This window comes from Anas acuta, chromosome 7, assembly GCF_963932015.1.
Source record: "Anas acuta chromosome 7, bAnaAcu1.1, whole genome shotgun sequence".
Lineage (NCBI taxonomy): Eukaryota > Metazoa > Chordata > Aves > Anseriformes > Anatidae > Anas > Anas acuta.
The window spans coordinates 986,657-1,008,603 of NC_088985.1; the positions used below are offsets into that span (position 1 = coordinate 986,657).

General features: G+C 48.5%; 1 long non-coding RNA gene and 1 pseudogene across 1 annotated transcript; both read right to left on the minus strand.

The window, feature by feature from the left end:
* Positions 1-10,101: 10,101 nt before the first annotated feature.
* On the minus strand, positions 10,102-15,016 carry LOC137859309 (uncharacterized). The gene is made up of 2 exons (XR_011098225.1): positions 12,125-15,016; positions 10,102-11,861 (listed from the first exon to the last, which is right to left on the minus strand). It is a non-coding gene; the product is annotated as an uncharacterized lncRNA (long non-coding RNA).
* A 19-nt stretch (positions 15,017-15,035) lies between these two features.
* The window catches only part of LOC137859310 (kinesin-like protein KIF27), a 32,316-nt pseudogene continuing 25,404 nt past the window's right edge, over positions 15,036-21,947 (minus strand).

Genomic DNA, 21,947 nt, shown 5'->3' on the forward strand with positions numbered 1-21,947 from the left:
CCAGGTGACGTGTGTGCTAGCCGCGCCGCGGTCCGGGTCCCACCTTGGGCGGCTCGACGAAAGTGATCGCAAGACACGGGTGACCGGCCACAAGCGGTGTGGGTGCCAGCCTTGCCGCGAAGCAGGAGGCTGTGTTCCGTTCGCTCGGGAACTGTCCGTCCCGGAGCGGCGGCCGTCCGTCCCGAACGCCAAGACTCCGGTCCTGGGAAACGTGTATGCTAGCCGCGCAAGGGTAAGAATCCCGTTTCGGGCGGACTGGGGACAACGATCCCATGACACGGTTGTCCGGCCACGAGCGGCGTGGGAGCCAGACTTGCCGCGAAGCGTGAGGCTGTCATCTGCCGGCTCGTGGACTGGCAGTCGCGGGGACATGGGGTTCTGTCCTCTCCGGAGCGGCAGCCGTCCGTCCCGAACACCCACGCTCCTATCCTGGGCGACGTGTGTGCTAGCTGCATGGGGGTCCGGGTTCTGTCTTGGGCGGCTCGGGGAAGGAGATCCTACGACACAGTGGTCCGGCCACGAGCTGCATGTTTAGCAGCTGTGTCGTGAAACAGGAGGCTGTCATCTGCCGGCTCGGGGGCTGGCTGTCCCCGAGACCAAAGCTTCTATCCTGTCCGGAGCGGTGGCCGTCCTTCCCGAACACCCACGCTCCGGTCCTGGGCGACGTGTGTGCAAGCCGCACTGGGGTCCGGGTGGGACCTCTGTCGGCTCCGCTATTTCGATCGCAGGACACGAGTGTCCCTCCACAGGCAGCGTGGGTCCGGCTTCCCGAGCCCTTTGGCTCCATCCTGGGTGTCGTGTTTGCTCGCCGCACCGGGGTACGGGTCCCATTTCAGGCGCCTCGGGGAAGGAGATCCTACGACACGGTTGTCCGGCCACAAGCGCTGTGGCTGCCAGCCATGTCGAGAAGTCGAGGCTGTCGTTCACCGGCTCGAAGTTACGCAGTCCCGGGGACCGGGGATTCAGACAGTCCAGAGAGGCAGGCGTCCGGATGTGGACCCTGGGCTCCGGTCCTGGGCGACGTGTGTGCTAGCTGCACTGGGGTCCGGGTTCTGTCTTGGGCGGCTCGGGGAAGGAGATCCCACGACACAGTGGTCCGGCCACGAGCTGCATGCGTAGCAGCCGTGTCGTGAACCAGGAGACTGTCATCCGCTGGCTCGTGGGCTGGCAGTCGTGGGGACCAAGGGTTCTGTCCTGTCCGGAACGGTGGCCGTCCTTCCCGAACACCCACGCTCCGGTCCTGGGCGATGTGTGTGCTAGCCTCACTAGGACCCGGTCGGACCTCTGTCGGCTCCGCTATTTCGATCGCAGGAAACGTGTGTCCCTCTACGGGCTGCGTGGGTCCGGCTTCCCGAGCCCCTAGGCTCCGGTCCTGGGCGACGTGTGTGCTAGCCGCACAGCGGTCCGGATCCCGTTTCGGGAGGACTGGGGACAATGATCCCATGACACGGTTGTCCGGCCACAAGAATTGTGAGTTCCAGCCATGCCGCGAAGCGTGAGGCTGTCATCTGCCGGCTCGGGCGCTGGCAGTCACGGAAACCTGGGATTCTGTCCTTTCCGAGCCGCAGCCATCTGTCGCGAACACTCACGCTATGGTCCCTGGCTATGTGTGTGCTCGCCGCACCGGGGTCTGGATCCCATTTCGGGCGCCTCAGGGAAGGAGATTCTACGACACGGTTGTCCGGCCATAAACGTTGTGGCTGCTAGCCGTGTCGTGAAGGACGCTCCGGTCCTGGGCGACGTGTGTGCTAGCCGCACGGCGGTCTGGATCCCATTTCGGGTGGACTGGGGACAACGATCCCACGACACGGTTGTCCGGCCACGAGCGGCATGGGAGACAGACTTGCAGCGAAGCGGAACGCTGTCATCCACCAGCTCGTGGCCTGGCAGTTGCGGGGACCTGCGGTTCTGTCCTGCCCGGAGCGGCAGCCGTCCTTTCCGAACGCCTAGACTCCGGTCCTGGGAGACGTGTATGGTAGCCGCGCCGGGATAAGAATCCCGTCTCGGGCAAACTACGGACAATGATCCCATGATACGGTTGTCTGGTCACGAGCCGTGTGGGTGCCAGCCTTGCCACGTAGCAGGAGGCTGTGGTCTGCTCGCTCGGGAACTGTCCGTCCCCGAAACAGAGGTTATGTCCTGTCCGGAGCTGCTGCCGTCCTTCCCGAACGCCTAGGCTCCGGTCCTGGGCGACGTGTGTGCTAGCCGCACGGCGGTCCGGATCCCGTTTTGGGCGGACTGGGGACAACGATCCCATGACACGGTTGTCCGGCCACAAGCATTGTGAGTTCCAGCCATGCCGCGAAGCGTGAGGTTGTCATCCGCCGGCTCGGGCGCTGGCAGTCGCGGGGACCTGGGGCTCTGTCCTTTCCGAGCTGCAGCCTTCTGTCGCGAACACTCACGCTACGGTCCCTGGCAATGTGTGTGCTAGCCGCACCGGGGTCTGGATCCCATTTCGGGCGCCTCGGGGAAGGAGATTCTATGACACGGTTGTCCGGCCATAAGCGTTGTGGCTGCTAGCCGTGTCGTGAAGTGGAGGCTGTCATTCACCGGCTCGAAGTTACGCAGTCCTTCTTAAGTTACTTCTTAAGCAGAAGTTACTGAATCCCCGGGGACCGGGGATTCAGTCCTGTCCGGAGCGGCAGGCGTCCAGATGTGGACCCTGGGCTCCGGTCCTGGGCGACGTGTGTGCTGGCTGCACCGGGTTCCCGGTTCTGTCTCGGGCGGCTCGGGGAAGGAGATCCCACAACACAGTGGTCCAGCCACGAGCTGCATGCGTACCAGCTGTGTCGTGAACCAGGAGGCTGTCATCCGCTGGCTCGTGGGCTGGCAGTCGCGGGGACCAAGGGTTCTGTCCTGTCCGGAGCAGCAGCCGTCGGTCCCGAATACCCACGCTCCTATCCTGGGCGACGTGTGTGCTAGCCGCACCAGGGTCCGAGTCCCGCCTTGGGCGGCTCGACGAAAGTGATCCCACAACACGTTTGTCCGACCACAAGCGGTGTGGGTGCCAGCCTTGCCACGTAGCAGGAGGCTGTGGTCCGCTCGCTCGGGAACTGTCCGTCCCAGAGACAGCGGTTCTGTCTGTCCGTAGCTGCTGCCATCCTTCCCGAACGCCTAGGCTCCGGTCCTGGGTGACGTGTGTGCTAGCCGCACGGCGGTCCGGATCCCGTTTTGGGCGGACTGGGGACAACAATCCCACGACACGGTTGTCCGGCCACGAGCGGCATTGGAGCCAGACTTGCAGAGAAGCGGTCCCGAACTCCTACGCTCCGGACCTAGGCGACGTGTGTGCTAGCCACACGGCGGTCCGGATCCCGTTTAGGGAGGACTGGGGACAATGATCCCACGACACGGTTGTCCGGCCACGAGCGGCATGGGAGACAGACTTGCAGCGAAGCGGAAGGCTGTCATCCGCCGGCTCGTGGGCTGGCAGTCGCGGGGACTTGGGGTTCTGTCCTGTCCGGAGCAGCAGCCATCAGTCCCGAAAGCCTAGGCTCCGGTCCTGGGCGACGTGTGTGCTAGCCGCACTGGGCTCTGGGTCGGACCTCGGTCGGCTCCGCTATGGCGATGGCAGGACACGAGTGTCCCTCAACAGGCTGCGCGGGTCCGGCTTTCTGAACACCTAGGCTCTGCTCCTGCGCGACGCGTGCGCTACCGCACCTTGTTCCGGCTCCCGTCTCGGACGGACTGGGGACAACGATCCCAAGACACGGTTGTCCGACCACAAGCGGTGTGGGTGCCAGCCTTGTCACGTAGCAGGAGGCTGTGGTCCGCTCGCTCGGGAACTGTCCATCCCCGAAACAGCGGTTCTGTCCTGCCCGGAGCGGCGGCCGTCCTTTCCGAACGCCTAGACTCCGGTCCTGGGAGACGTGTATGGTAGACGCGCCAGGATAAGAATCCCGTCTCGGGCGAATTAGGGACAATGATCCCATGACACGGTTGTCCTGCCACAAGCGTTGTGAGTTCCAGCCATGTGGCGAAGTGTGAGGCTGTCATCCGCCGGCTCATGGGCTGGCAGTCACGGGGACCTGGGGTTCTGTCCTTTCCGAGCCGCAGCCGTCTGTCGCGAACACTCACGCTACGGTCCCTAGCTATGTGTGTGCTCGCCGCACCGGGGTCTGGATCCCATTTCGGGTGCCTCGGGGAAGGAGATCCTACGACACGGTTGTCCGACCACAAGCGGTGTGGGTGCCAGCCTTGCCACGTAGCAGGAGGCTGTGGTCCGCTCGCTCGGACACTGTCCGTCCCCGAAACAGCGGTTCTGTCCTGTCCGGAGCGGCGGCCGTCCTTCCTGAATGCCTAGACTCCGGTCCTGGGAGACGTGTATGCTAGCCGCGCAGGGGTAAGAATCCCTTCTCGGGCGAACTGGGGACAACGATCCCATGACACGGTTGTCCGGCCACGAGCGGCATGGGAGCCAGACTTGCTGCGAAGCATGAGGCTGTCATCCGCCGCCTCGTGGGCTGGCAGTCGCGGGGACATGGGGTTCTGTCCTGTCCGGAGCCTCAGCCGTCCGTCCCGGACACCCACGCTCCGGTCCTGGGCGACGTATATGCTAGCCGCACTAGGTCCAGGTCGGACCTCGGTCGGCTCCGCTATTTCCATCGCAGGACACGAGTGTCCCTCCACGGGCAGCGTGGGTCCAGCTTCCCGAGCCCTTTGGCTCCATCCTGGGTGTCGGGTGTGCTAGCCGCACCGGGGTCTGGATCCCATTTCGGGCGCCTCAGGGAAGGAGATTCTACGACACGGTTGTCCGGCCATAAGCGTTGTGGCTGCTAGCCGTGTCGTGAAGTGGAGGCTGTCGTTCACCGGCTCGAAGTTACGCAGTCCCGGGGACCGGGGATTCAGTCCTGTCCGGAGCGGCAGGCGTCCAGATGTGGACCCTGGGCTCCGGTCCTGGGCGACGTGTGTGCTGGCTGCACCGGGTTCCCGGTTCTGTCTCGGGCGGCTCGGGGAAGGAGATCCCACAACACAGTGGTCCGGCCACGAGCTGCATGCGTACCAGCTGTGTCGTGAACCAGGAGGCTGTCATCCGCTGGCTCGTGGGCTGGCAGTCGCGGGGACCAAGGGTTCTGTCCTGTCCGGAGCAGCAGCCGTCGGTCCCGAATACCCACGCTCCTATCCTGGGCGACGTGTGTGCTAGCCGCACCGGGGTCCGAGTCCCGCCTTGGGCGGCTCGACAAAAGTGATCCCACGACACGGGTGACCGGCCACAAGCAATGTGGGTGCCAGCCTTGCCACGTAGCAGGAGGCTGTGGTCCGCTCGCTCGGGAACTGTCCGTCCCAGAGACAGCGGTTCTGTCTTGTCCGGAGCGGCGGCCGTCCTTCCCGAACGCCTAGGCTCCGCTCCTGCGCGACGTGTGCGCTACCGCACCTTGTTCCGGCTCCCGTCTCGGACTGACTGGGGACAACAATCCCAAGACACGGTTGTCCGACCACAAGCGGTGTGGGTGCCAGCCTTGTCACGTAGCAGGAGGCTGTGGTCCGCTCGCTCGGGAACTGTCCATCCCCGAAACAGAGGTTCTGTCCTGTCCGTAGCTGCTGCCGTCCTTCCCGAACGCCTAGGCTCCGGTCCTGGGCGACGTGTGTGCTAGCCGCACAGCGGTCCGGATCCCGTTTCGGGCGGATTAGGGACAATGATCCCACGACACGGTTGTCCTGCCACAAGCGTTGTGAGTTCCAGCCATGTGGCGAAGCGTGAGGCTGTCATCTGCCGCCTCGTGGGCTGGCAGTCGTGGGGACCTGGGGTTCTGTCCTTTCCGAGCCGCAGCCGTCTGTCGCGAACACTCACGCTACGGTCCCTAGCTATGTGTGTGCTCGCCGCACCGGGGTCTGGATCCCATTTCGGGTGCCTCGGGGAAGGAGATCCTACGACACGGTTGTCCGACCACAAGCGGTGTGGGTGCCAGCCTTGCCGCGTAGCAGGAGGCTGTGGTCCGCTCGCTCGGGAACTGTCCGTCCCCGAAACAGCGGTTCTGTCCTGTCCGGAGCGGCGGCCGTCCTTCCCGAATGCCTAGACTCCGGTCCTGGGAGACGTGTATGCTAGCCGCGCAGGGGTAAGAATCCCTTCTCGGGCGAACTGGGGACAACGATCCCATGACACGGTTGTCCGGCCACGAGCGGCATGGGAGCCAGACTTGCTGCGAAGCATGAGGCTGTCATCCGCCGCCTCGTGGGCTGGCAGTCGCGGGGACATGGGGTTCTGTCCTGTCCGGAGCCGCAGCCGTCCGTCCCGGACACCCACGCTCCGGTCCTGGGCGACGTGTGTGCTAGCCGCACTAGGTCCAGGTCGGACCTCAGTTGGCTCCGCTATTTCCATCGCAGGACACGAGTGTCCCTCCACGGGCAGCGTGGGTCCAGCTTCCCGAGCCCTTTGGCTCCATCCTGGGTGTCGGGTGTGCTAGCCGCACCGGGGTCTGGATCCCATTTCGGGCGCCTCGGGGAAGGAGATTCTACGACACGGTTGTCCGGCCATAAGCGTTGTGGCTGCTAGCCGTGTCGTGAAGTGGAGGCTGTCGTTCACCGGCTCGAAGTTACGCAGTCCCGGGGACCGGGGATTCAGACAGTCCAGAGCGGCAGGCGTCCGGATGTGGACCCTGGGCTCCGGTCCTGGGCGACGTGTGTGCTGGCTGTACCGGGTTCTGTATTTGAAGTGTGGATTTCCTGTAGCTGGAGTGTTCCCTGACTCTGAAATATTAGACTCTAACTTGCCAAAAGCTCTTGTAACTCTGAAGGACAAGTTAACATTTCTGAAACAAGAGAGAGACTGGGAATACCTGAAAAGCATAAGTTCAAGGTTGATTTTAGTGAACAAAACCAGTGAAGCCTGTTAAAATAATAATGATAATGATAATAACAATACCAACACAGACAATAAACTACACAGTATTCCTTTTCTCCTTGTTATCTGGGATACATTTTCTGCAAAATTGAAACGTCTCACTGGACAGAAATTCCATATTTCAAGCATTTCAAGAACATAGAATTCATTAAGAAATTAATCTCTTTATGAATAAGAGTGTGTGACTAAAAAACGACAGATGAGCTGAGTTTTTCATTCTCTGTGAGGATTTTCTCATCCAAAGGCAAAGAGTTTCTGGCTTTCAGGTGCCACAGGCAGGCACAAAAAGGCATCCTTTAAATCTAGTACCATGAACCAAACTTGACTGTTTTCTAAGACTCTTCTCTTGCACATCCTCAGCACATTGAGCATGTAGGTCCTAGCACTGCACTAGTAAGGGAAGACCTCAATCAGGAGCAGATTATTCTTGATTAATTTAAACTGGAGGAGTAGGAATCATAGAATCATAGAATATCCTGAGTTGGAAGGGACCCTTAAGGATCATCAAGTCCAACTCTTGACACCGCACAGGTCTACCCAAAAGTTCAGACCATGTGACTAAGTGCACAGTCCAATCTCTTCTTAAATTCAGTCAGGCTCGGTGCAGTGACCACTTCCCTGGGGAGCCTGTTCCAGTGTGCAACCACTCTCTCTGTGAAGAACCCCCTCCTGATGTCAAGCCTAAACTTCCCCTGCCTCAGCTTAACCTCGTTCCCGCGGGTCCTGTCGCTGGTGTTAATGGAGAAAAGGTCTCCTGCCTCTCGACACCCCCTTACGAGGAAGTTGTAGACTGCGATGAGGTCTCCCCTCAGCCTCCTCTTCTCCAGGCTGAACAGGCCCAGTGCCCTCAGCCGTTCCTCGTACGTCTTCCCCTCCAGGCCTTTCACCATCTTCGTAGCCCTCCTCTGGACACCCTCCAACAGTTTCATGTCCTTTTTATACTGTGGTGCCCAGAACTGCACACAGTACTCGAGGTGAGGCCGCACCAGCGCAGAGTAGAGCGGGACAATCACCTCCCTCGACCTACTAGCGATGCCGTGCTTGATGCACCCCAGGACACGGTTGGCCCTCCTGGCTGCCAGGGCACACTGCCGGCTCATATTCAACTTGCTGTCTACCACGACCCCCAGATCCCTCTCTTCTAGGCTGCTCTCCAGCGTCTCATCGCCCAGTCTGTACGTGCAGCCAGGGTTTCCCCGTCCCAGGTGCAGGACCCGGCACTTGCTCTTATTGAACTTCATGCGGTTGGCGATCGCCCAGCTCTCCAACCTATCCAGATCCCTCTGCAAGGCCTTTCCACCCTCAACAGAGTCCACAACTCCTCCAAGTTTGGTGTCATCAGCAAACTTGCTCAAAATACCTTCTATTCCTACATCCAGATCGTTTATAAAAATATTGAAAAGTACCGGCCCTAAAATGGAGCCTTGAGGGACCCCACTAGTGACCGCCCGCCAGCCTGACGCAGCCCCATTCACCATAACCCTTTGGGCCCTGCCCGTTAGCCAATTGCTCACCCATCGTATGATGTTTTTATTTAGCTGTATGGTGGACATTTTGTCCAGTAGGATCCTATGGGAAACCGTGTCAAAAGCCTTGCTGAAGTCCAAAAAAATCACATCAGCTGGTTTCCCTTGGTCCACCATACGGGTGATCTTATCATAAAAGGAAATCAGGTTAGTTAGGCAGGACCTGCCCTTCACAAACCCATGCTGGCTGGGACCAATGACTGCTTTGTCCCCCAGGTGCGCCTCAATACGTTCGAGAACCATCTTCTCCATGATTTTACCAGGCACTGACGTGAGACTGACAGGCCTGTAATTGCTAGGGTCTTCTTTCTGACCCTTCTTGAAAATCGGCACAACATTTGCCAGCTTCCAGTCTACCGGGACCTCTCCAGACTCCCAGGATCGTTGAATCATACCAGACAATGACGTCCTTTTCACCAACATAGTTTATTTTGCCTGTCACGGCTCTACACAAAGACAGTAAAAAGGTAACAAATAAGAAAATATTCCCTCCTTCCCCTTCCCTCTCCTCCCCTCCACTTCCTTCCCCAACTCTCTCCTCCCCTATATTCCCGTACACTTCCCTCCCCTACACTCCCCTACACTCTCCTCACCTACACTCCCCTACACACTGCTCCCCTACCCTCCCCTTCACTCAGTTCCCCTACACTCCCCTTCCCTACACTCCACTACACTCTCCTCAACTACACTCCCCTACACACACCTCCACTACACTCCGCTCCCCTACACTCCCCTACACTCTGCTCCTCTACCCTCCCCTTCACTCAGTTCCCCTACACTCCCCTTCCCTACACTCCACTCCACTCTGCTCTCCTACACTCCCCTATACTCTCCTCCCCTACGCTCCCCTACACTCTCCTCACCTACAACCCCCTCCCCTACACTACCCTACACTACCATACACTACCCTACACTCCACTACACTATGCTCCCCTGCCTTCCCGTGCCCTCCCCTGCCTTCCCCTGCCCTCCCCTGCCCTCCCGTGCCCTCCCGTGCCCTCCAGTGCCCTCCCCAGAACTCCCCTGCCCTCCCCTGCCCTCCCCTCCCCTTCTCGTTTTTACCCTTCCCTCCCCTCCCTCCCGTTCTCTTCATTCCCTCCCCTTCCCTCCCGTCTTCTCCTTTCTTCTTCTCCTCTCTTCTCCTTTCTTTCACAAATTGCAATGGAGAACAGGGAGAAGCATCACTTCCAGTCACTTCCGTCGTTCTCGTAGCTCATGTCACTGCCTGATTCGTGGCAATCCATCAGCAGTATCCAGAAGCGTTCCAGCTGCTGTGCTACTAGGTGAGCAGCAGTCTCCAAGTGGCAATCACGGACTTCTTGCTGTGGCTCGGACACGGCACTTTCAAGTCCACCCTGGCTTGGCCATGTCCTCTTGCTACGTCCCCACCTACATTACACTTCTGCTTAGAAGCCGAAGCACGGTGCTGAAGCAGTTCCACTCCTTCCATTTGCAATGATTGAGTTTGTCTAGCCAAGTGGTTTCTGTCCATAGAACACAAGAAAGAGGTTTTGCTTAGAAACAACTCAAGGAGGACTTCTTTTCCACATGGGCAAGGAATAGTCACGCTTTTCTAATGGAGACACCAGTGGAAGAGAGAATGACAGATCATTCCGAGAGCTTTGAAATATCCCTTGGGGATGCTTAGTGCAGAGGACCAGAGGAAAGCTGTCCAAAGGACACCAGAGAATCACTCTGAATTACTTCCTCACAGACACATGTCCTTACTATGTCTGATATGGCTTCAGCTGGTTTCAGGGTTCTTGTTCACCTAAAACCTAAATTCAGAGTTGTAAATGAAGATGGAAAGATTGACAAATGTATAAATCACTGATGGGGAAAAAAAAAAAAAAAGTGCTTTGAAAACTTTGGCCATTAGCCCTGGAAAGCATCAAAGTACTGTCCTCTGAAGCAAATGCCTTCTTCTCTTGATACCTAAGGAGGTAAATCAATCCAATGTTGTAACATTAGAAAAGCAAACACTAAACACAAGCAAAGGAGAAGAACAAGTAAGCAATTGCAATGCCTATGGGGCTATTGCAGGGTTAGGCAAAGAACTATTGTGTCATGAAATCTTGGGATAGAAGAAATATTATGTGCATTTTTTACTGTTTCATTTGTTGAGCTCTGTTTGGAAGGGAGTGAATCTATCAGGATTAGATATCTAATTTAGAAGTGGAATTAAAATTGTTTTCTTTTTTTTTTTTTCCTCTTGAGTTCACTCCTTTTTATAGGATTTCATAATAGAATAGGTATATATTAAAAAGAAAAAAAAAAAGATTCCAAGCAGGTAATCATATTCACAATTATTTTTTCAATCCAGAAACAATAGCAAGGATGAGCTGAAAAGTATTTCTATGCCATTAGAGTGTCAAGGTGTGTCCCATACGTCAGTAACAGTCAGAGGATTCATTTTGGAGAACAAAAGCTATCTTGAAAGAAGTAAAGACAGAAGTAAATATGTATGCATGTATATCTCCCTCTCTCTACAGAAACCTAAGAAACTCGTATGCAGGTTAGCTTCTTGCTCTCTCTTCTCAAAGTTCTAGTGAATACAGCATCAGTGTGTGTTCCAAACATTACCCTCAGTCCAGCACGGATACACACGAGAGGTCAGTCTGCAGGTTGCGCAGGCCAAGAAACTGCTCTGGCTTGATGGGAAAAACCTAGGCAGAAGTTGCTGTCAGAGAAAAGATGCTGTCAAAGCGTGTCACGTCCATGCTAGAGTCTCTCTCCCACCATCTAGCTCTACTGCATCTAGATGCATCTATACTAGAGCGTCGCTACTTAGCCAGTCTGGGGGATCTTAGGAGCCTTCTGAAGACCCAGAGGAGGGGCTCTTTGTCCTTTCTGTTTTAACAGCCAGTGAAAACTCTTACCGTTTGACACAGAGTGGCTGAAAAACACAAAGTGGACTTGCAATCTTCACAGCTTCGAAGCAAGTGGAGATTGTGGAGGTTGTGGAGTAACCAAGGAAACTGTTGATCTAGAAGCAGCCTACAGATTGTGTTTAGCCAGGGCCTTGTATTGCCCTTCTGGCTGATCTGCCAGCAATTCAAGAAAGTCTCCCTGGCAAGCCAGCCCTGGAGTCACCCAAAACTTGGTGAAACCCATGAGATTGGAAAGGAGACAGTTGCACTCCATAAACTGCAGATTTCTGTGCTTTTTGCTTGCTTGCTTGCTTGTTTTCCAGGCTGAATTGGATTAGCTGGACAAGTTGGCAGCTGCCTACAGACAAATACCTTATCAGGAGTCTAAACTAGGGGATTGCTCTAACTGAGAACAATGAATTGGACCTGATGTCCTTAGGAAGTCTTTCCAGCTATGCTTTCTACCACTACAGAAATGCACCTGATTCTTTCACAAAGCTTACGGGTGCCGACTGCAAATAGTCCTCATCATTCTCCATTGCCTTCCTCATCTCCATTCTCTTTTGGCCCGTGAAGCTTTTCCGAGCAGAGATGAAGATCAGCTCTAATACGCAGTCTGGGATTCTGCAAAGGAAAAGAAGAATCCTCCTGAAAACTCTTTGCAACCTCACCTGCCATCACCAAAGCAAAGAAGAGCAAAAGAACACCGCTTGATCAGAGCAAGCATCAACTCGAGCATAGGTCTCCTGCAAGTGTAGCGGGGTTCAACAGCTGCCAAACAAGCTTAAGGAGCACACCCAGAATCAAGTCCATCAAACAAGTGCTTGAAAGAGTTAGGCTTTCTTAGGCGTGAGGAATGAAAAAGAAAGCAAGAACTGACAACTTACCAGCACACAGTTTCCCTCGAGCTTGCTTGGCTTCATTCCGCACCTGAGGCTGGGCTCCCAAGCAGGATTGAGCAGCATTGTGCAGAAATGCCAAAGCCTCCCCAGCCGTGCTGGATCTTCAGCCCCAAGGGCTTTGGCTCTGTTGCCTCCTCAGCAACATGGGCAATTGCCCAGGCAAGCCGGTGTCCAGCAGCTCGACTCAGGAAGCGCAGCCCCCCCTTGCCACCGCTTGCCGCTCACACCAGGAGCCCCCGCGGCGGTGGCAGCCGTTGCGCGGCGCTTGGTGCGGTGCGGTGCGGTGCAGTGCGGGCAGAGGGCTGCGGGCTCCTTCTCCTCCGGGATGGCTCCGTCATGGGGTGTCCGCTGCGGGGCTGCTGAGGCGGCGGGGGGCTCCAGGGGGGAGCGGAGGGCGACGTGTGCTGGGGCTGGGACGGGCCTGGGGCTGGGGCACCGCGCCGCCGCCGCCATGCCAAGCAGCACTCCTGGCATCTGTGCTGCAGAGCCAGCCAGTGTGACGCCTTGGCATTTGTGACTTCACAGAATCACAGAATGTCTACGTTGGAAGAGACCTCAAGACCATCGAGTGCCAAACAAAGGCAACTCTGCATTTCCTTCTTAAACACCCGCTTTCTTCAGAAAAAAAAAAATATAAAAAAAATAAAATAAATAAAAAATAAACACAGAACTTCATCCCTCACACGGGATTCCCAAAGTGAGCCTGCAGGGGCTGCCAAAGGCAGCAGCTCCCCAAGTACTGCTCCCACACGGCTCCCTACCACGGGCTCCATCCATCCCCCTGGAGCAAACTTGGTCAAACTAAGCCCCTTTGGAGATATTGTATGGCAGGCCTTACCAAATGCCGGACAAAGGAGAAGATCTAACACATTTAGGAAACCAATATTTGCAACAACATCTTACAGTTCTGTGCAAGCAACTAGAACAAATCAAGAAGAATGTTTTAGGCACTAGACCTTTTATTTGCCTCCCAAGGGGAAGGATGCACTTTAATCAATATTAGTTGCTGTATGTGTGTAAATGAGGCAGGAGGAATTGAGACTGAGCACGAAAACATTTGGGGAAAGACTAAGGTAATAAGGTGATTAGTCTAAGGTGATTACATAAGGTAATTCATGATGACACCTCCTGGGGTTTTCGAGAATTATGCAACAAAATAACCTTTTGGTTACCCAACTTTTCTTGGCTTAAGCAATCGTTTAGAGGAATACTGATCTTCTTTTTAATAGTAGTAGTCTTGACTTGTGTAGTGGTACAATGTGCATTTTGGTGCTGTGTGAAGGACTAGATTATGATACCTGGAAGTGTAACTGAAACAAGCACCAAGTCAAAACTGGTAAGAATTTAATGAAAACTTTTAATCAAGAAGGATTGTAATAAGCCAAAGAATTTGCTTAGGCTCAAGAAAAGGGGGGACTTGAGACAGGGAACAAGATAAAGACTGGTGATTCCTAGGTCTGAGCTAGCACCATTGTATGTTAAGGACCCGAAAGACGAGGAAGTAAAAGACTGTGTCTTTTACTTTCCGCTGGCTCTTTGCTTGTAATACAAGCTTCACCATTCTAACTTGCAATTTAGGCAATCTTAAAACAACTGAACCATGACAGTAAAATATGAAATTCTTTGTATTTTCAAAAGTAGTCTGCAATTTCATTAGCAGAACACACAAAACATAGTCTTTGAATGTGACTTTAATGTACACAGGGATTTTTGTTATTTTTAAAGCTCATCACTTTTTTATTACATTGTATTATGCCCCAAAATATATTCAGAGGAAAGATAACTAAAGGTAATTATACAAAAATACTGAGCGCTTCTTACAAACGTTACAAACATATGGATTCGAAAAAGTTAGAAATTCACAGGGATATTCACCCTTCTACATTTCGCTACAGTTTGGCTGGGATGGATGTTTCCTCACAGCAAAACATGTCCTGGACTACATGCTTCTTTGTGTATTAGACACAGAATAATCTTCCCCATGCTCATTTACAGTCTAACCCGTGCAATATTCATGTTCACACCGCCACAGCATACTTTCGAGTAATGAACCTCTAGGCTTATTATCCTGCCTGGAGAGCTAAACCTCAATTCACTCTGGTAGCAACAGATGCATATGTGACCAGCATCTACGTGTTACAAAGACATGGCACTACCTCAAGTGTGACGAAACAGAACCATCAGTTAAGAGGAAGAATGAGTCACGCTGAGCCTTAAGACGAAACACGGGGCCAAGAAGGCTGCACTGTGCATGTGAAGTGGTGGTGGTGGCAGTGTGAGGTGTAAGACAACCAAGATAATGACAATAATTAAACCATTTTTGCTTCTACACTAGAACTACTTCATTTTGAGTTGTGGTTAGTAGGACATGGAACAATCAAAAACTTTTCATAGTTGTTTGTTGCTCCTTTTTTTTTTTTTTTTTTTTTTTGGTCAAAGCATAGATCACATTAGGAAGCTTATCTTCTTACTACAAATATCTAGGTCTTTTAACCTTAATAAAGAATTATTTTAGTTAACTGGAAGTATGGACCTCCTCATTGACAATCTTCCAAGAAATAACCTCTATGAAATCAAGTGCTGGCAGCAAAATCAAGTTGATTGTTTAAAATACTGGCATCTAAAAGCATAGCATATTACACATTTGTTAATTATAATGCCATTCAGAGTCTTTCAGATAATAAAATACCGTTTTCTCAACCACAACAGTGTGAGACTGTAGCTTCTGAAATTATGCTCGAATCCACAGAAAACCAAACATGAATTTAGAACAGTGTTATACCACTGCCTCTATTACAAACTGATGTTGCCTCTCCTTTGCAAGTGTGGGGAGATGTAGTACCTTCCTGGATAAGAGTTAGTTCAGTAAAAATATGATTTTTATATCTATCTGATATACTTTTGTCTGTTTGCTACCCCTCAAATGATCTACTGACAAACACAAAAGCATTTTAAGATCATATACTTACATTTAGTAGGTGCCATTAGTTGATGGGGTGACTCTCCAAAAAAGCCCTTCAATTTCTTCTTCAGCTCTCTGCTGATTTTCTCTAGAATAAAATAAGTCTTTTTCCAGTTGCTGGACTTGTACTTCATACTCTTTCAAGGTTTCTGCAATACCTTCACCATCTTGTTCTAGGGCAAGTAAAACTCGTATGAGAATCAAATCTTCACTTCACTTCTCTGTGCCAAAATCAAGATGCCCAGCTAGAGAATGTCCTGTATTTTGCTGACACTCTGCTTTCAGGGTGTGCATTTAAACTAGTATGACAGAGGATCAAAAAGCCCATGCCAACCCCAATTCTCCATTTTAATAGGAGCATTTAGAGGATAAAGATCAATGGGATTGCTATCTTTCACCTTTCCAATGTCAACAAATTGAATATAAAAATATGACAATTCTGACCGTTTTTTAAAAATGGTCAGCTTTTTTCTTTTATACAAGCACCTTGTGTCTGTTCATCAGCATCCTACACGACATCAGAATTAGTAACAGCCAAAATGTTATCTTTCTACCTCATATCTTCTTTTTTCTTTCATATGAAACACAGTATTTCTCAACAGTGACTAAAGATAATATCTGCTGTACAATTCCCCTTGGAAAACAAACAAGCACCCTTGAAATGATGCAGTATCAACTGTAGTTTTTTCTCATGTTCTCTGTGTTGTAGCGTCAGCTGCCTGTCACACTGCAACTTGATGTGCTCAAGTGCAGATTCCAATTCACGTATTATATTTTCCTGGTCTATGACCTTCATTTCCTGTTCTTCAGTCTGCAGTTGTAATTTACGTTCAGACTCTCGCAGGCCAACAATCTAAGACAATCTAATACACTTCTATCAAACCATTTCAACAAATGCTTTTACAGTTCTGCTTAATAGATGAATGGATACAAAAGCAATTGTCTCTATAAACTGTAAGCTTATACTGGAAACAGATTTGCCTGCTGACATGAGTTCACACTTCAGAATTGAGCTCTGTAGATTTTGATCACATGGACTAGCGGATTTTTTAATACCCTGTGCAGAACTTAAACTGATACAAGAGTTTTTTTCCTGTTTCTGGAAAACTGCCAATTTGTGTACCACAGACAACTTGTTCACAAAATCACCCAAGGTTCACCCATGGGCAAAGAGAGACACCAAGTCCTAATGCATTTCTTTTTTATGTTTCCAGGTGTCATTACGATTCTTCAGTATATGGTGGTAAGAGCTTATTTGCAGAAAGATTTTATAATGGATTTGGAAAAAAGAAATACTATCCTGAGGTTAATAAAGACTGCAGGTGGGAAGAATTTCAATACGACACCACTATTTAAATATGTTGCTACTTGAGAAGTTAGCAGCATAAAGCAGTGGAAAGGAGCAAGGAAATTTCCAGATTTGCAACACCTTTTAAGCTAATGACACCAAAACAAGATACAAACAAGTAATAGAAAAGCATCCTTTTTATGTTGATGTCAAGATGCAAAATATCCAAATTAACAACAGATGTGAGTAACCTAAGCAGGCTTTCAAGGAAAGTGGATTAAATTGACTTTACTTCTTGACACTATTTCCTTTAACTATTTAGCGCAATAACAGGTAATAGGATAAAATATTGATCATTAGCCAAAGCAAACCTTGTTAAAGTAGTTGAAGAGGATAGCTCTGAGCTCATCAGCAGACAAGGAAACTAGTTTTCCGATTCCATTACCCTCACTCTGTGAAAGGATCTGTGAAGAGGATCTAAGCAAGTACTGGCGACTCTGAATACTTTCATTCTTGTAATCAATAGCAGCCTCCAGGGCTTCAATTCCTTCTTCCAGCTGCAAAAGGACATGTTCTTCCTACACAGAAACACAGGAGTGAGATTGTAAAAAAAGTACAAAACAAATCTTTGTGTGCATAAGACATTAACTTCATTCTCAAAGGTGAATCTCAATTGAAGAGCAAGACTAACTAGTAGTAGTACAGAGAATGGAATGGGAAAAATAAGAGGAAGAATACAAATCTAGAACCTGTTTGGAGCAAGCAGGAAATGTCTTGATATCCCTTCCACAGACCAGAGTTCAAACAAATGGTTCATCACCACAAAAGCCTACATTCTATTCTTCCTCCATTTTCCCCTCCCCACAATTTGATGACTTCTATTACTTTTTCAGTTGAACTAGTTTTCTAATTAGCGATTAATGAACCAATCAGATCTGTAAGCAGTTTGGTGACCATTATCTGTGCAGGAAGGTGGCAGAAATTCATGCCCTGAAGTATTGCAGAAGATTCTGTGGAGTGAAGCAAATAGGATTCTTTCTGGCATGCTATCAGCTCAGTAATAGGCCCCAACTGCTGCTTCTCAAGACCTAAAACAAAACTGTGTATTTGACATCAATTTATTCAATCTTCAACTTAATTATACTGATCAATTCAAGTGTGTAACATCCACAATATGGCTTATTTTCATTGTAACTATATGGAGGCCTTCAGGTGAGGTTTGGTCTTTCACAAAAGCCTATGAAAAAAAAAATCAAGGGACATCACTATTAGAGTACTTCACCTTGTTCTATGTCCTGATAGGAAAATAGCTGCCTAAGATAAATTGATGGACATCCCGTTTCATTATTTCTAATTATAGAATTGTTAGGCCAGCGACATTTGTCCGGACTCTAGCTAAAGTAAGTAAGTTCCTCTGAAAGTATATGTTGTTCACTGTTATGGAAGTAGTGCCATTATAGCAGTACTTTCATATCGGCTGTTAACAAAAACACCCAACCTCAGTTCCTTGATTCTCTACTGTCTAATACTGGGAGACATTTTAGGTCATGATTGGAATAATTTATTATACAACATTGCCTAAAACTTTGATGTATCTCAGAGATAGTTACTTCAGCTGACAACACTTTTCAGTTACCCTCTTTCAGTTTCTCATCCACACTATTTCTTCTTCTGAGTAGCTTATCCCTTTCCTTCTGAAGAACTTGATTTTTTTCCAGAATGTCTGTCTTATCTTCAGTAGTGCTGTCCTGAAGGTGCATACCTTTATCACACAATTCCTGGTCCAGCATACTTAAGCGAGTAGACAATTTCATACTATCTTTGTTTAAAGCCTTTAAAAAAAAAAAAAAAGAGAGAGAGAGAGAGAGAAAGAAATAAGAGGAAGAATGAAAGAAACCGTAAGTATAAAACTCCTTCTCCATAAATATGTACATGAGACTGTCGCATCCTAAAGTGGAAGACCTGTCTACTTCTTGTAAAGGGACGCCATTTAGGCTAAGTAGACAGCTACCATAAAATTTACTATTTAATCAAAAGATGAAAGAAAACAAAGAAAAGCAATGTGCAGTTTTCTACATATCTTACATGAGTTAGTCATTACGGTGACAATGACATTTCAATTTCTGTTTCTCAGTAGCCAAAGTAAATAATACAGAATGTTTCTCTGCCATGTTCTCTACTTTGCAGGCATTGAGCAATTTTTTAGATATTGTTATTTAATGTGCTGCAATAACAGAACTTTGGAAGTCAGATTTTGTTTTGTTGTTAGAATTTCGGGGATATCATGTAAATAAAGGTTATTACATTCTATTATTCATGTTTAAAATGTTCATTTGATCAAGCCACACAATAATGTAATGGCAGCGCTAGAGATACAAGTCGCATGGCTTAAACCTCTTCTGTTATCCGGCTGCCCTCCACCCATAGTCTTTTCAGGCAGCTCTACAATTGTGTTAAATTTCTTTCTTTCTTTCTTTCTTTTTTTTTCTTAAATCACCTGGCTAGATCTCAGTTTCTTGATTTCTAGGAGGCTCTTCTCTTGCAATAATGCTTCTTTTTTAGCTACAATGGCTTCTCTTTTCTTTAAATCTTCTTCTAGTTCCGCTAACTGTTGGTGCTGTTGAAGAATTCTTTCCATTTCTTCATCCAGCCATTTCTTTTGCTCTTCTAACTTCTGCAATTTAAACAGAGATCCAGAGAGCATTAACGAGGACTATTTGGGTCAGAATTTTATGACTATGTTTTTCCTCTTTTAGAGTAACTGATAAAACATGAGAAATCAACATTTCAATTCTTAACATTAAGTGTTCAACAGAATCCTGATTCAGGATAATACAGAAATAGGACTGACTTAAGGAGAGGCTCAGCAATGTTATATTACTACATCTTATGCAAACAATTTTATCAGATGCTTCTAAGGAAATGTATTATTTTCCTAAAAACAGTTATAGAAATAGATGTCATATATAGAATGACAACAACTAAGTTTGAAAGGTACCACAAGAAATCAGCTAGCCCATCCTCATTGCATGATTCTTGCCCAAGACCAAGATTTGTGGAAAAACACATCGTGATGAGAAACTCTGATGCTGAAAGAAAGAAAAAATGGGAGTTCTGATCCTGCTAGCAGAGTCTATTATAAGTCTCTTCTGAAGCAATGGTTTATCAGTGGGCATATTGCTGGTATGGCTAAGAAGTTGCTTTTATTTCATTTTTTAAATTGATTTTCACCTCTAAAGACTTTGGTTAACTCATGAAACTCTCATGTTCCAATGTCTAGTTCTGAAATCATGCAGGTAGCACTGTTGCACAGGAAACCTACTATTCTAACACTGTCATGAACAACCAAAACCATAGCCATTTGTCATATTTGTCAGATGGGAAAAGAAATAAACAAACAAACCATGCAACATTTATAACAGAGCTCATCAGAATCACCTTCAAACCTACCAGACAACCAAACTTGTTGAATTTCCAGTTATCTGAATTACTACCTTTGACAAGTCATAGAAAAAACAAAGACATTACAGCCCTCTCCTTTCGTTCATTCAAAACCAGTTAAAGAGCTTCTTGACTTGTCTCAGTTTTTGCTACAACAAAAAAATAACAATTTAAAAAAAAAACAGGGGAGGGAGGACGGAATACTCTTCTTCCAAACGCTTTACAAAGATGACACGGGGTGAATAAAGACACCTTTCTTTTCAGTGTCCACACAGATTTGGAATAGATTAGCTACCTCTGATTTCTGTAAAGTCCACACCGAGTTATTTTTCTTCTTTTTAAATGCAGCAATCTCTCTGTCTTTAAGAATCTTCTGTTGCTGTTCCATCTTAAGCTGAAGTTCCTCTAAACAAAAACAAACAAACAAAACTTTCTTTCTGCCTCAGTCAGTGTGTTTTTCAAACACATTTAATGACAGAATCTACACCATCATGAAATCAGAAATATTGAACTAATTTACATGCAAAATTGCAACTCAGGGCTAGACATCACATAATAACATTCAAAAAAATAGCTGAAGAGAAAGGAAGAATGAAGATTTCTGTGAAAATACTTATACACAATTTCTTCAGTGTCAAGTAAGCAATTACTTAAAAGGACAAAATCTGGTAGTATAGTACATTGCCTTTGGGAAAACAAAGGTCAAACTGGTTGATCTTATTCTTTGTCATAAGGAAACAGAAAGAATCCTACTTTAATTTGTAGCTGGTCCCGCTGAAGCTCTGCTTCTAGTTGCTTCTTTTTTTTCACTCTCCTCACGCAGTCTTTTCTCTAGCAGGGTCTGCTGATGCTTCATCTGAGCCACGTTCTGCTCAAGTTCTATTGCTCGTTTTTCACTTTGGTTAGATAGAGAAGCCAGATTCTTAGTGTCTTGCTTCTTCTTCTGTAAGGCCTGTATGTTCATGGAAAATTTCAGCTTAACAACAGGAAAACTTAAAACTAAAACCCGACTCAGGTTAATTCTCTATTTCACTGAGTTAGGACAGTGAGCAAGACTTGCTACATTTTGCCACAACAATCACACATTATCTCTAAGGTCTCTGAGCCTTCGTAAAATCATCAAAGACAGAACTATCTAACTACTTAGTTGTTAAATAGTAGTGGGTATAACTGTGTGAAGGTTCTCATTGGCTACTTCAATCCAACTAGCTTCAATTGTGTGAAGCTGGTGAGAGTTTCACAAGCAGAGTGTACGGATTTCAAAGGTGATGCTGAGACAGGAATTTGCAAATCCTAATGGTCATATTGGAAATACCTGCACTTTCAGCTTAGCTGCATCCATCTTCTTTCGGAACTCTCTTTGCAGCTTGGCTTTCTCAGCTCCTTATTCTCCAGCTCCTGAAGCTGCTTTTGAGTTTCGGCCAGTTCCATTTTGGCCTGCTCGGATTCTTGCTCCAGTTTAGTTATCTTCAAAGAATATTGCCTGCTTACACACTCTGCATCCTTACCTTAAAGACATCATATCCAAATAGTTTTAAAACAGCAAGCTAATAATTTGCAATGTATCACTTAAACCTGTAATTGAATCGTTACTTACTTCATCCTGATTAAACCAAAAATTTCTGAGACATTTTCCAAACCTAAACAAACAGCTCCCTTATAACACTGAAATATAGATGAACAAAGGAATCTTAAATCTGAACTCTTCATAAATCATCTGATGTCACCAAAGAAAGTAACACCTGAGTGCCACATCAAGTGAAAATTTTCTGCCTACTGCAGTCCTTGACAAAATAGCTTGCCTGTATTATTATGTTTTTTGTTGTTTGTTTGTATGTTTGTTTGTTTGTTCCCCAGAAGAATATGCTACATATTTCTCAGCTTTCAACTTGGTAATCAGCAAAAAACTCTCGATTGTGTTTCTACTGATTTGCCCTGTTCGGGCAATCTGATTTGCTCTGTTTGGGATTCCGTAAGTACTGTTACTGGGGGCGCACAATGTTTCTCAATGCCAAAAGACTGCCTCAGGAGAATATGTACACACTAGAAGAGTGTGATTGAAACAGCTAAGCACAGATCTTTAGGGTCATCACAATGATAAGTTTCTGGCAAGCATA